At 38.2% G+C, this 15,849-nt stretch overlaps 1 protein-coding gene across 1 annotated transcript in view; it reads left to right on the top strand.

Moving 5' to 3' along the window:
- The window catches only part of LOC122797720 (CUB and sushi domain-containing protein 3), a 5,249,173-nt gene that overhangs the window by 4,617,850 nt on the left and 615,474 nt on the right, over positions 1 to 15,849 (top strand). The gene's annotated exons all lie outside the window — the stretch shown is intronic.

Here is a 15,849-nt window from a genome sequence, read left to right as displayed (position 1 = left end):
TGCTGTCCCCAATAGTGTACTTTTCAGTCAAAGTCTCCCTACTGGAAGTTCCTGCACATTAAACTCAAACCCAAATTTACACATCTTCATGGATCAGTACTCAGTGCTAACATTTGAAACAGAAAGATGCCTGAACTAGAGACGCTCCTGCTACTCAAACACATTCATAGGGGAGTAGTTACTGAGACATGTTTTCAATGGACTAAAAGCACTCCCTTTGTACCAGGTTATAGTGCATAGGCCATTGGGTAACTGTTGGGCAGCATATACATTCTCAGAAATGTCACCTCACATCAAATTACTTGTATCCCTAACTTGGAGTTTCTGGAGATCCACATTACCCATAACAAAGCCAATTATTACTCAAAAAAATCGATAGTGACAAACTGTGTATGTAAAACAAAAACACAGCAAGGGTATGGACTAAATTCTTCTTTAAAAAAGTGAAGTGCTTTTAGTTTGTTGTATCACAAACTTCATCAGACCAAGATCTCATTACATAACACATACTTAAATAACATTATGCAGCTCCCGCCCCAACCCATCAAAATGGAAATTATGTCATTAAATACATTATAAAATCTTCCTATTAAAATAGTACTATATTATATATCTATCTACATTTATCATAATTAAACCAAAACAAGTTATCACAAAAGACATATTGCTACACAAGTAGATGCAAAATTGATTCAAATTGACCTAAAACCAAACACTTATTAAAAAAAAAAAAAAAAAATATATATATATATATATATATATATATATATATATATATATATATATAAATCTAGCTAACACTTATTAAGCAGCATGCTTCTTATAAAATCAAAAGAAGATATTTTTTACCAATTAGTTTGCATGTTACATAACCACTATTAAAACATTTTTATATGTCATGTAAGCATATCTAGTCTACCTAAGCAATGCCTTTAATTTCAGTATACTATTAATTGTACAGTAGTCATAAAGTCCTGTCCAGCCATATGAATGTAATAATAGTTGCCACATTAATTTAGCTTTTTCCAAATGTAACATCCATGGACCTCCCCTAGATTGCTCTTTTACTTGTTGAATACCACAAATTCAAAACTATGATCATTATACATATGTACATGCTTGGCAAGAGCATTAGTTAAGATGGATTTTTTTATGGCATATAAATGTTCATATACCCTTTCCTTAAGGGCTGTCGTAGTTCTTCCTATATAATAGGCTGGACACTGCTTACACTTGGCCACATATACCATGCCCTTTGAACTACAATTTAACTTATGAATTATAAAATACTTTCTGCCATTGATTTCAACATGTTGGCCTTGATGCATAGACTTACACAAGTTACACATCCCACATTTCCTCATACCTTCTACTTGTACTTTATTTGTATTACTACATGCTTAAATAAGACAATTTAAATTCTTACCCCTTCTTGCTATCATCCTAAACCCATTCTGAAATGTATTACTAATAAGTACTTCATCATCCATCATCCTGCAGTTCTTGAAAATTATTGTCATAATTTCATAAAAATGCACACTGAATGTTGTGATGAAAGTAGCCGCATAATCTAGATTTTTCCTTTGACTGCCCATTGGGCATCTCTTCTGGTTAAGGATAGGAGTAAAATGGCCGTTATTCCTTTTATGATTAACTTCATTGTATATTTCATTCAATAAACCATTTGGGTAACCCCTACTTACAAACATATCCATTAAATACCTGCACTCAAGCATAAAATCAGCATCTAGACTCACCATTCTGGCAGCCTGGACAAATTGCCCCTTTACAGCTGCTCTCTTATTAGGCTGCTCTCTTATTAGAAAAAGGATGGGGGCTCGTAAAATACAAAAAAGAGTTAGAGTAATTGGGTTTTCTGTGAAATTTAGCAGCAAATCTCCTATTATTTCTATCCTTTCTAAGATTCACATCAAGATAGTTAATTTCCTGACCACCAGTGGCATGAGTGAATTGCAAATAATGTGTATTGCTAGTGATATAAACCAAAAATTCATCCACAGCAGAGATATAAAACAATTTGGCTGGAATAAAAACTATCTAGGATGTATCTCGTTTCCCATCCTGCCATAACAAGATTGGCAAAAGTGGTCCCACAAGGTGACCCCATCACAACACCTACTTTTTGAAAATAGTAGCTGTTATTAAACAATATAAAATTGTTGGAAAGCACAATATCAAACAAATCAGAATACAAATGAATTTCCAATTGCAGCACCCATTGCTCAAACAAAAATTGCTCTATTACTTGAATGCCCTCCTGCTGAGGTATAACAGAAAAAAGATCTTTGACATCAACTGTCAAAAACAACTCCTCATCTGAATATTCAGTAGCATTAATCAATCTAAGAAAGTGCCATGAATCCTTACATATCTGTCTTTGCCCATCCAAATACTTTCTAAACCTACTATTAAGAAGCTTTGCACAAGCATAAGTTATAGAATTACAGCCATCAACGATGGGTCATAAAGGTGGATTGCATACATGCTTGTGAATTTTGGGAGCACCAAAGTAGTTGGGATGGAAGGTGAAATTGCATTCAAATAATTATAGATATCGATATTTATTCTGTTTTCCAAAAACAAATCATTTAATACAATACTGATTCTTCTGTATGCTAAATTCAGCTCATTTCTAGTGACTTGCTGATATGTGTCAGTGCTAAGAATATCATTCAGCCTATTATTATAATCATGGATGTCCATGATAACGAGACCACCCCCTTTGTCTGGCTTCATAATTCTAATTTTTTGCTGCATCAAATATGTGAGTAAATCCCTTTTTTGCTTTTTTAGATTATCTTGAAAGACATCACTTTTTTTGGCTAATAGATGCCTTATATCTAACTCGCATGCATTTTCAAAAAGCATTAAAACCGGATGCAGAGAGGAATGATATGTGCTACTAATATGAAATTCCATGTTATCCTGATTATGACCTTCCCAAAACATGATTTTAAAGTTGTTTCCTTAAGAAAAGCTTTAAATCCATCAAGACTGTGGCCAAACAAGCACCACTGGCTGGAATGAATGTAAGACCTTTACTTAACATGTTGACAATTTCCTCATCAATAAATGTATCAGAGAAATTATAAACTTTAAAATTCTATTCAGTATTCATTATAATACTAGGTACCTGCTTAATAACATGACTACCATCACTTAAAACATATTCAACATCAACATTGCTTATGCCAGAAACGCATTCAGTCAATAATTGGTCCTCGGGAACCAACTTCTTGCTCGATACCGCCATTTCCTCTGATTCCTCCTGGATGGCATATAAAAATCCTGATTAGAAACATAATTTTGATTACCATTATTGTTGTTACAGTTACAGAAACTTAACTTTAAAATCATGTTTGGGGAAGGTCATAATCAGGATAACATGGAATTCAATATTAGTAGCACATATAATCCCCCACTGCATCTGGTTTTAATGTGTTTTAAAAGGTATGAGTTAGATATAAGGCATCGATTTGCCAAAAAAGTGATGTCTTTCAAGATAATCTAAAAAAGCAAGAAAGGGATTTACTCACATATTTGATGCAGCAAAAAAATTAGAATTATGAAGCCAGACAAAGTGGGTGGTCTCGTTATCATGAACATCCATGATTATAATAAGAGGCTGAATGATATTCTAAGCACTGACATATATCAGCAAGTCACTAGAAACGAGTTGAATTTAGCATACAGGAGAATCAGTATTGCATTAAATGATTTGTTTTTAGAAAAAAGAATAAATATTGATATCTATAATTATTTGAGTGTAATTTCACCTACCATCCCAACTATTTTTGGTGCTCCCAAAATTCACAAGGATGTATGCAATCCACCTTTATGACTCATTGTTGATGGTGGTAATTCAATAACCTATGCTTGTGCAAAGTTTCTTGATAGTAGGCTTAAAAAGTATTTGGATGGGCAAATACGAATATGTAAGGATCCATGGCACTTTCTTAGCTTGATTAATGCTATTGAATATTCAGATTAGGTGTTGTGTTTGACAGTTGATGTCAAAGATCTTTTTTCTGTTATACCTCAGCAGGAGGGAATTCAAGTAAACGAGCGATTTTTGTTTGAGCAAGGAGTGCCGCAACTGGAAATTAATTTGTATTCTGATTTGTTTGATATTGAGCTTTCCAACAATTTTATATTGTCTAATAACAGCTACTATCTTCAGAAAGTAGGTGTTGCGATGGGGTCACCTTGTGGGACCACTTTTGCCAATCATTTTATGACAGGATGGGAAATGAGATACATCCTAGATAGTGTTTATTCCAGCCTAATTGTTTTATATCTCCTTTACCTGGACGACATTTTTATTTTATGGAAGGGTAACCAATGAGCTCTGGATGAATTTTTGGTTTATATCAACAGCACTACACATTATTAACAATTCAATCATGCCATTGGTGGTCAGGAAATTGACTATCTTGATGTGAATCTTAGAAAGGATAGAAATAATAGGAGATTTGTTGCTAAAATACACAGAAAATCAACTTAATCTAATTCTTTTCTGCATTTTATAAGTTTCCATCCTTTTTCTAATAAGAGAGAGGGTTGTAAAGGGGCAATTTGTCCGGGCTGCCAGAATGGTGACTCTATATGCTAATTTTATACTTAAGTGAAGATATTTAATGGATATGTTTGTAAGTAGGGGTTACCCAAATGATTTATTGAATGAAATATACACTGAAGTTAATCATAAAAGGAACAACGGCCATTTTACTCCTATCCTTAACCAGAAGAGATGCCCATTGGGCAGTCAAAGGAAAAATCTAGATTATGCAACTACTTTCATAACAACATTGTGTGCATTTTTATGAAATTATGGCAATAATTTTCAAGAACTGCAGGTTGATGGATGATGAAGTACTTATTAGTAATACATTTCAAGATGGGTTTAGGATGATAGCAAGAAGGGGTAAGAATTTAAAATGTCTTATTGAAGGATGTAGTAATATAAATAAAATACATGTAGTAGGTATGAAGAAATGTAGGATGTGTAACTTTTGTAAGTTTATGCATCAAGGCCAACATGTTGAAATCAATTGAAGAAAGTATTTTATATATCATGAGTTGAATTGTAGTTCAAAGGTGGTGGAGTATGTGGCCAAGTGTAAGCAGTGTCTGGCCTATTATATAGGAAAAACTACGAGAGTCCTTAAGAAAAGGGTATATGAACATTTATATGCCATAAAAAATCCATCTTAACTAATGCTCTTGCCAAGCATGTACATATGTTTAATGATCATAGTTTTAAATTTTGTGGTATACAACAAGTAAAAGAGCAATCTAGGAGAGATCCATGGATACTACATTTGGGAAAAGCTGAATTAATGTGGCAACTATTATTACATTCATATGGTTGGCCAGGACTTAATGACTATTGTGCAGTTAATAGTATACTGAAATTAAAGGCATTGCTTAGGTAGATTAGATATGCTTACATGTACATATAAAAAAAAATTAATAGTGGTTATGTAACATGTAAACTAATTGGTAAAAAATATCTTTTTTTGATTTTATAGGAAACATGCTGCTTAATAAGTGTTAGCTAGAGTCATATGTATATTTTATATAAGTGTTTGGTCTTAGGTCATTTTGTATCAATTTTGTATCAACTTGTATAGCAATACGTCTTTTGCGCTAACTTGTTTTGGTTTAATTATGATAAATCATAATAAATGCAGATATATATATATATATAATATAGTAGTATTTTAATAGGAAGATTTTATAAGGTATTTAATGACATCATTTCCTTTTTGATGGGTTGGGGCGGGAGCTGCATAATGCTATTTAAGTATGTTTTATGTAATGAGATTTTGGTCTGATGAAGTTTGTGATGCAACAAGCGAAAAGCACTTCACCTTATTAAAGAAGAATTTAGTCCATACCCTTGCTGTGTTTTTGTTTTACAAAGCCAATTATTACTTCATAGCTACAGATTCATATCAATATCCTTCAAAATAAGGGTTAAATATCAAACCAAATACTTTCTTGCTAGGGAGCTTTAAATCACCTAATGACTGACTGGGACACTTGTACCTCTAAAATGGGCATGCTTAGCATTTTCTAGACTTTGCTTATACTAGGACACAGGAGTAAACTGCAAATCTGCTCTTTAGGGTCTCTAATATCCTTGACCTGGTCCTTACCCATCTTAACCTAGCCTGTATTGTACCAATTATCTCCTCACCCCTGTTTATCTCTGACCACAAAACACTTACCTTCTCTGTCAGGCTTTGTGGTACCACACCTCTGCACCATCAAATAAAGGAGACTTTAGGTACGTTTCTAGGGAAAAACCTATTTCAGCATGTAGAAGACATTTACAAAACTTGTAATAGTCTGAAGCAAATGAACCCAACTAAGAGGTGTGATACATTCACCTTAGATCTTTCCCAACATCTAAACAGCTGTAGAGAAAAGTCAATATCCCTTCTCTTTATGTATAATGGTAAATTAAGGAATAAAGCTCTCTAGTTGAACTCCTGTATTAATAAATTGTATAAGAAAATGAAAATAAGGAAAACTTGCAAGAAATCCCCATCCCGTTACCTCAACACCACACTGAAACATGAGAGCAAGGAAGAACACTAATAGAAAGTTTAAGGGAAAGTATGGACTTAAGGTTGTTACAGATGAAAAAAAAACTGCAAATCGTCCTTAGTGTATGTCAGAAAATTAAAGAATAATGCTCAGCAATACATTGAAATAATTCATGACATTATCACACATTCCAGTCCCAAGAATACAGCCAATGTATTAGCATCTAGCCACCTTGTTGAGCCCACTATCTCTGAAAATGTTGTTTCCTGTGAAGTTATCTTAGAACAAATATTGTTTCTATGGGACCAGGTAACATAGCAAGCTACATTTTCATATGTGCCAAGTATGTGCTATGCGTGCATCTACTTAAAATGTTGAACCTCTGCCTGTCCGCATGATTTTTTCTGATGTCTGGAGAACAGTTTCTGTGATTTTCCAACACAAGGGTGGCCCTTCTGCAGATTCAGGTAATCAGATGCCTGTCAGCCTTCCCAACCTTGTACACAAAGTCATTGACTGTATCATAGCAGAACTCATTTATGCAGACATAACTTAAATTATCTAGATTTGGACTAACAGGAGCTACTGTACCTTCAAAAGCAAACCATCCCACAAATACCAGAACAAGGGATCTAAATCTACTGCAGCAGATTATTAAAACAATGTAGACAGACACATTCATTACTCTGTATTTCCCTTGACTCCAGACTAGACTACCACTGTGGATAATGTAATGTGATACACTATCTCCATTCAGTCACAGGAATCATTAGTCTCCAACTTCTTACGTTTCTTATGACCTCTCTCTATTTGCCATTTTTTTTTTTTTAATGTGCAGATCCTGTTTCCTGAACCTAGCGAACATCTGTGAAAAGGTTATAGAGGCTATGGGCAAAGTCATTCTGTGCCTATTGCTTGTCTTGATTTGACCAAGGTTGTTGACACTATCCTACATATATGTATTGTAGAAAAAATTGAAATACTTAATGAAAACCCCTAGTTATTTGCTGGATTGCTAATTCCCGTCTGAATATAAAACTTGTAAATAGTGAGATACAACACATATCTGCATCCTCTCCTGTTTGACTTTTATTTTGCTGATATCCAAGCCAATAATCTTGAAGTACGGTTGACATGGTTTGCTGATGACTGGAAGCTTGGCACTGTTAACTAATAATTCACTGAAACTAAACTGTTCCAGCAAAGGCTGGAATATGTACACACCTAGTGCATTGAAAATGGTCTTAAGTTTAATGCAAAAAAAAAAAAAAAAATGTAGCATAGCAGAATTCAGTTAAAAAAAAAAACTCAAGATTATACTTGGTGCAGGAATGGGTGTGGTTTACTACTCCTTTTTCAAAATACTTTTCCTGAATTGTAACAACTACATCTTCCCTATAGATGAGGACAGGCCTAAATGGCTAATGAATGAAATAAGAATGAAAAATATATCTATAGTGTTCTGTGATCCATGGCCTGTGCAATAGCAGTAGACATTTTATAACACCAGTACCTATGCAGAACATTACTTTGTTTATCCTACCTAAACCACTGCTCAGGTGCTGAAACATATTATTAAATGAAATATTTGTATTAATTTGTCTGGCAATGTATCCTCCAACAGAACTGTTGTATTCTTTATAATTCTAATACTTTTACCTCATTTTTTTTTTACTGTTAATGTTTTTTGTCTCACTGTTTATTTGAGGAGGAAAACTAGGATATGAAAACAGCTGACCTAACAAAAAATGTCTGAGTCACTCACCACTGTATGTAAGCATTGGTTGCACAGTTCAGAGCTATAGATGAAAATGATGAAATAAAAAATAGCATGTGAATCTGTGTCATTGCTTCAGCATGCTAGTTAATGTATTATGTTTCTTACTATTATTAATTCAAGTAATATAAAGCCAAAGAGCACAAATATGTTTGCATTAAAGGAAGAGGAAGCTGCTGTGAAATTTACAACATTATTCTGTTAGGACAGGTTGTCTACCTTACAGTTATATTATGTTTAACCATGATGTCGCTTAAGATGAAGACCTGTGCTGTCTGGAGCATGGCACCCTCAAGATTTGGGACAAAAATATTGTTTTTCTTTTTTTTTAGGGCTTTTACAGTTTGATGTGTTTCATCATGCCACTTCAACTTAAAATGTCACTGATACTCTAAAAATCTGAAAGGTGTTGAAAGTTAGTTTTCTCATTCTGGCAACAGCATTTCAATGACTATCACTTTTCTTTTAAACAAAAGGTGTATTATAATTAAAGTTACATCACTGAATGTTACTACATACAATTATTTATAGGTTTTTAGCATTTCATACAGAATTAATCTAATGAGAACACTTTTGTCTGAGTTTTGTTTGGAGTAACATTGTTTACACTCCAGTGTTGTTGTTGCTGCCATTTACATTGTTGAACGACACTTCCCAGAAACAGGTTAATCATTATTCTGTAAAAATAACCCAATGCGCTGCAGTTTCACTGAGTCAAAAAATAAAGCTTTGAGTTCCAGTGTACCCTCTCTGTTTGGGTCTTTGCCTGACACAGACCCTTCTCAAATATTACAGTTTCAAGTTACAAAATACATATTATACCATGACCCCCCCAAAACGTGCACGCTGATTGGCCAGCGTGCCCGTTGTAAATCGAGATATACTAATAGAAAAAGGTCCGGTTGCCCGGACTTTTTTCCATTAGTATAACTCGTTTTTTTAAAACACTGTCTCGCTATGTTAAAATGGATTAACATAGCGAGACAGCTTTAAAATAAGCAACGGAGATCTTCGTTGCTTATTTTAAAGCTGTCTCTATGTTAAACCCATTTAACATAGCGAGACAGTGTAAAAACGGAGAAAGCAAGATCTCCGTTGCTTTTTAGTCTCGCTATGTTAAATGAGTTTAACATAGCGAGACAGTTTAAAATAAGCAACGGAGATGTCCGTTGCTTATTTTAACTGTCTCGCTATGTTAAACTCATTTAACATAGCGAGATTAAAAAGCAACGGAGATCTTGCTTTCTCCGTTGCTTGCCCACAGCTCTGATGTACTGCGCAGGCGCGCAGTACATCAGAACTGCCGCGGATGCCAGACATCTGCGGAAGGGCAGTAAACAGGCATTATACTATGCCATTATTTAAGAAAAGTAACAGATGTTCTTCATCTCACATTGCTGCAGTCCTGACACTTGGGTAGTCCGCTGTCCCAGTCGGCCCGAATACCAAAGTATAAGGCTGACGTCGGTCAAGGCGCATTAGTCTGACGTCAGGACGCCAGGGTACAAATGCGCATGACCGACGTCATTTCCTCAGTCTTTTTTGCCGCATGGTCCGATGCAGAAGCAGTTTTGCGAGTGCAGGTTGGCGTTCTGAGATTTTCCGAAGTCGGAGTTTCAGACCGAATCCAAGTTGGCTAAGTACCCCGTTGGGGAATATTTTGTTTTTTTCTTGCCTCAGTATTTTACCGGATGTCAGAAAAAGTGAATAACTGTATTTCTTGTGGGAAACAGATACCTCATAGGGATTACCATACCTTGTGTATACCTTGCTTAGGGCCTGAGCACGACGTTGTTGGCTGTCGCTCTTGTGCTAGATTTAACAAACGCACTATAAAGAGGAGATTAGATTGTGCCAGGTTAGTGTTTGGGAAGCGGTGTAATTATAAAATGCTGTCGGATGCTCCGACGCCCGCTTCATCAAAAAAGCGCAAGGACAAAACGGCAAAGCCTAGGCTGGAAGAACCGTCCGTACCGGACGTCGGTTCTTTAGAGGGCTCGGTGGAGCCAGAGGTTCAGCCAGAAATTTCCTTGGAATCCCAGGGAGAGACTTTATTACTGCAAGATGTGACCTCTCAGGAGGTAGGCCAGGTGGAAGGGGCTTCTCAGGTAGCTGTTCTTCCCTCCCTTCCTAAGGTGGTTAGGCCCTCCCCTGCTGTTTCCAAGGCTTCTCCCAGGGGCAGGCCAGCTTTTGTTTCTGGTGTTACCCCTAGTTCTTCAGGGTCTGTACCTAAGAAGCATATGCTTAAGATGGCAGAAGATTTGATTACAATGATTAGAGGTTCTATGCCCCCTCCTGATAAGAGGCCTAGGGTGGAACCTGAGCTTGGGAGTTTTGAGCAGTGCTCGGATGCTTCTGAGTCTTCGGCTGAAGACTTGCAGGAGTATTCCCCTTACTCTGATTCTGATATAGATGATTCTACTCCTTCTGCTTCTCCTCCTGAGGATTTTTCATTTTCAGAGACTCTTCATTCCACGAGGGAGCATTTTAAATGGGAAGGTCAGGATTTCTCTGATTCCAGGAAAAGGCTTAGGGAATTTTTGTTTCTACCCCAGCATAGGCCTTTAGCTATACCTCCTGTTCTAGATGTGGTGGAGGATGTTTTTGCAGAGGCTTCTCTGAATCCTGATTCTTTGCCTCCTGCTCCAGTTAAACCGGATAGATATTATAGGGTGCCTGAAGCTCATAAGTATCTTTTTAAGAGTCCTAGGGCAGACCCAGAAACTGTTTCTCAGGGGCCTAAAGGTGTTAAGGCTTCTGTTGTTAGAAATCCTGTTCCTCCTGATAAAGAGGCGAGGGCTTTGGATAGATGGGGAAAGAAAGTGTATACTTCTTCCACTTTGGCCATGAGAGCTTTGAATTGCCAGTTTCACATGTTGAAATACCAAAATTATCTCCTTTCACAATTAAAGTCTAAGGTAGATGCTTTGGCGGAAGGTATTGAGTGTAAAGAGTTGCAGGATTTAGTTCATGTTTCTGAACAGGTGGGTAAGCATTCTTTGCAATGTGGTTTTGATGCTGTGCAGGCCTCTTCGAGGGTGGCTGCCACTGGTTCGGTCCTTCGCAGGCACGCCTGGCTGAGGGATCAGAATTTAGCTGAGCATGTGAAGACAAGGATTTTAGATGCTCCTTTACAATCTGATGTGTTGTTTGGTTCGCCTGTGGAAGCAGTTCTAAAGAAAATGGAAGACAAGGCTAAGTCTATGCAGACTGTTAAAGATTTTTGCAGGTTCAGCCTCCAAGTTTAGTAGAAATTGGCCTACCAAGGGGTGGACATATCCTGCTTATGATTCCCAGTCTAGGGGTAGGTCTAGACGTGGTAGGGGCAGAGCTCAAGGTTCTTTTAGGCCTAGAACAGGAGTTCACCTGCTCAGTCTTCTGGTGAGGGCAGGGGTCAGTCCTTTCGTAAACAGACCCAATGACCTGCCTTTTCAGCTGCCAGAATCTTCTCATCTGGCAGCACCTTTGGGAGGAAGGTTGGCACTTTTCAAAGAAAACTGGAGTTTAGTTACCCAAGACAGATGGGTATTGGATATCATTCACCACGGTTACAGGTTTTATTTCCATACCTTGCCTCCTTTCAAAGGCATGCCAGACATTCCTCCTCAACAAAGGAAAGAGGCTCACGGGCAAATTTCTCTGTTGCTCCAAATAGGGGCCATTCAGCCGGTTCCTGTGCCAGAAAGGGGCCTAGGATTTTATTCTCGCCTGTTCCTAGTACCAAAAAAGGGGAACACGTGGAGACCAATTTTGGATCTGTCTATCCTCAACACTTATCTGGACATTCCCAAGTTCAAAATGTTGACGTTACAACAGCTTTTACCTCTGCTGGGCAAAGATCACTGGATGGTAACTTTGGATCTCAAGGAAGCTTACCTTCATGTTCCTATCAGACTAAATTGCAGGAAGTATCTGCGTTTTCGAGCTGGGAATTCTCATTATCAGTTCTCTGCATTGCCCTTTGGCTTATCCACTGCGCCCAGAGTATTCACAAAGGTTCTGGCTCCAGTGATAGCTTTCTTCAGGCTAAAAGGAATACAAATCTATCCTTATTTGGACGATTGCCTGCTTCTGGCTCAAGAAAGGGACGTGCTTCTTCAGCATTTGGAATATGTGATAGCAGTGCTAAGATGCCTAGGGTATTCTGTGAACGAAATAAAGTCCAGTCTAGTACCCTCTCAAGACATGTGCTTTCTGGGTGTGAGACTGAGTACAGCAACCCAGATGGCCTTTTTAACCCCGGACAAACAAAAGAATCTTTCTCTTTACTTCCATCAACTATCTCATCAGTCCGGGCTGACTGCAAGGACAGTCCTTCAAGCCTTAGGGTTCATGGCATCTTGTATTCTGGTACTTCCCAATGCCAAACTGCATATGAGGAAGCTACAATGGTATCTCAAAAATGTATGGACACAGCACTGCCAGGATATGGACACTGTAATTCAAATAATTCCTTGCATTCAAAAGGAATTTCTGTGGTGGGCTCAGGAATGTCACCTAAACAAGGGACTCTCTGTGGCCCGGCCAGAGGTGAGTCAGATTCTAACGACAGATGCCTCAGATACAGCTTGGGGAGCTCATCTGAATGGAAAGTGGATACAAGACAAGTGGCCTGCCAGACTGCAGCATCTACATATCAACATGAAGGAGATGTTAGCAGTCCAGTTTGCATTACTGGCTTTCAAGGATTTACTTCTTCCAGGGCAGGTGTTGATTCTAACAGACAACACAACTGTCATGTGGTACATCAACAAACAAGGGGGAACACATTCTTATCCTCTATGCAGGCAAGCAATGATTTTGTGGGAGACTGCGTTAAGCTTGCAACTGAATCTTCAAGCAAGGTTTCTGCCAGGAGCACAGAACTCCTTAGCGGATGTGTTAAGCAGGCAAATCATGGATCCCCACGAGTGGAAACTGGATCTTCATGTATTTCAGACATTGATAGTGTCCTGGGGAACTCCAGACATAGATCTGTTCGCTTCTCCACTAAACCACCAGCTGCCAAAGTTTTGCACAAAAAGGTTTCATCACACAGCCTGGAAAGTGGATGCTCTTTCTTTCAGTTGGAAAAATCTTCATGTGTATGCCTTTCCACCTCTGCCTCTCCTCCCAAAGGTACTCCTAAAGGTCAGACAAGACAAGCCAAGGATGATTTTGATAGCTCCAGATTGGCCTTGGCAGCACTGGTACCCATTACTGAGGAGTCTGGTAAGGAAGCCTCCATGGCCCTTACCTTTGATTCCACACCTATTGTCTCAGAAGGACGGGCATCTACTCAATGTCAAGCTTCACTCTCTTCATCTAGCAGCCTGGCATATTCTGTTTTGAACCATAGCAGGTCTCAGCTTCCTCAACAAGTTTTGAATGTGATTATGGAAGCCAGAAGACCTAGTACAAGGAAAGTGTATGCAGGAAAATGGAAGAGATTTTTATTTTGGTGTGCAGCAAAGGATTTGGATGTTTCTGAGCCAAATTTGAGTGTGGCTCTTCAATATCTTACTGAGTTATTGGACAAAGGTTTGTCTTTCTCTTCCATTAAGATTCATGCTGCAGCAATTTCAGCTCACTATGATTGTGACCCACCATTGTTTTCTCATCCTTTGTTCAAGCAATTTCTTAGAGGGCAAAGAATATAAGACCCCCGAGAGCTCCTACTCCTGCTTGGGACCTCAATTTTGTGTTGGAGAAACTCACTCTACAACCTTTTGAGCCTGCAGCTACTACTGAATTGAAATATTTGTCATGGAAGACTGCTTTTTTGTTAGCCATTACCTCTGCAAGAAGGGTGTCTGAATTGCAGGCCCTTATGGCGGTTGAGCCTTTCCTGATTTTTCATAAGGATAGGGTATCTTTACGTACTAATCCTTCCTTTATGCCTAAAGTGGTTTCTAGTGTAGCTTTAAACCAAACTATTCATTTACCTACCTTTTATGCAAATCCCCAAAATAAGGGAAAAGATTTTGCACACTTTAGATGTACACAGGCAATTACGTTATTATTTAAGCAGGACTAAGGATTTTAGGCAGTCTCAGCAGTTGTTTGTTTCTTTTGCTTTGAGTTCTCAGGGTAAGCCTGTGTCAAAACAAACTATTTCTAAGTGGATTGGGTTTTGCATTACTTTCTGTTATTCCCATCATGGCAAGGAGATTCCAGCTGGGATTAGGCCTCATTCCACTAGGGCTGCTGCCACTTCAACAGCATTTCTAAGGGGGGTGGCAACTAAGGATATTTTGGAGGCAGCTACTTGGAGTTCAGTGCATACCTTCTCTAAGCATTACCACCTTCCTCTCTACTCTAAATCTAGGGCTGGTTTTGCCACTGCTATTTTACAGGGCATGTTGTCAGCTCCTGCTTCTTTGTGATTTGCCATCCTCCCTTACCTCTGCTTTTGGATTCTACCCAAGTGTCAGGACTGCAGCAATGTGAGATGAAGAACATAGTACAGTTTTGTACCTACCATAAATGTAGATGTTCGAAGATCCACATTGCTGCAGTCCAATTTACCCTCCCTCCTTCCCCTCTGTGTTTAGGGGTGGTTGTGTGGGTAGGATAGTACCTGTCTGACTTTGTATATATTGTACATATATTTGGTACAGGGGTGTTTGGTGTGTTGTTGTTTTTTGGTTTGGCCTTATCTTTTTAGGGTCTTCTGACATCTGGGGCAAGAAAAGACCGAGGAAATGACGTCGGTCATGCGCATTTGTACCCTGACGTCCTGACGTCAGACTAATGCGCCTTGACCGACGTCAGCCTTATACTTTGGTATTCGGGCCGACTGGGACAGCGGACTACCCAAGTGTCAGGACTGCAGCAATGTGGATCTTCGAACATCTACATTTATGGTAGGTACAAAACTGTACTTTTCTTTTCTTAAATAATGTCATGGTATAATAGCAATAACCCACTTCTGGGTGTGGGTAATGCTAAATTTACCCACGGTTGGCTTTGTTTGGTCCCTTGGGCTTCGCCCTCGGGACCAAACCACGCCAACCTTGGGTAAATTTAGCATTACCCACACCCAGGCGTGGGTTATTGCTATATTTGTTAATGGGGAAAACTCACCAGACATCCAGTCCCTTCTCAGTGGTACTGAGGAAGAAGTGTCTGGGTAAATGGCTGCTGAGAGTAATGCAACTGGTAAATTGAGGCTCTAGGAATAAAACCCAAGACTGATGCAGGTCATTTGAGCTTGCTTTTCTGGAAAAATAGTGTTTCATATTAGTATTTAGCTGCATTTCATTGATTCATTTAAGTGCATATTAAGCAAGTTATTTTCTTGAATTTCAATAAATCATACCTCTTCAACATGCTAAGGATTCAAATATAAGGAGTGGCTACATAGGAAGTGCAAAGTGAGTTTCCTCGCCTGTACAAATTCCAGATGCTGAGATGTCCAAATCACAACTTTTTGTGTTGTCAGTTTTCACTGATCTATACAAACAATTCTGCATTCATTGTTTCTTTTTCTTTCTTTCTTTCTTTCTTTCTTTCTC

Source organism: Protopterus annectens, chromosome 3.part1 (assembly GCF_019279795.1).
Source record: "Protopterus annectens isolate FY-2018-M chromosome 3.part1, PAN1.0, whole genome shotgun sequence".
NCBI classification, from domain to species: Eukaryota; Metazoa; Chordata; order Ceratodontiformes; family Protopteridae; genus Protopterus; species Protopterus annectens.
The sequence above is the reverse complement of the archived record's forward strand: the minus strand, read 5'-3'. Positions and strand labels throughout refer to the sequence as shown.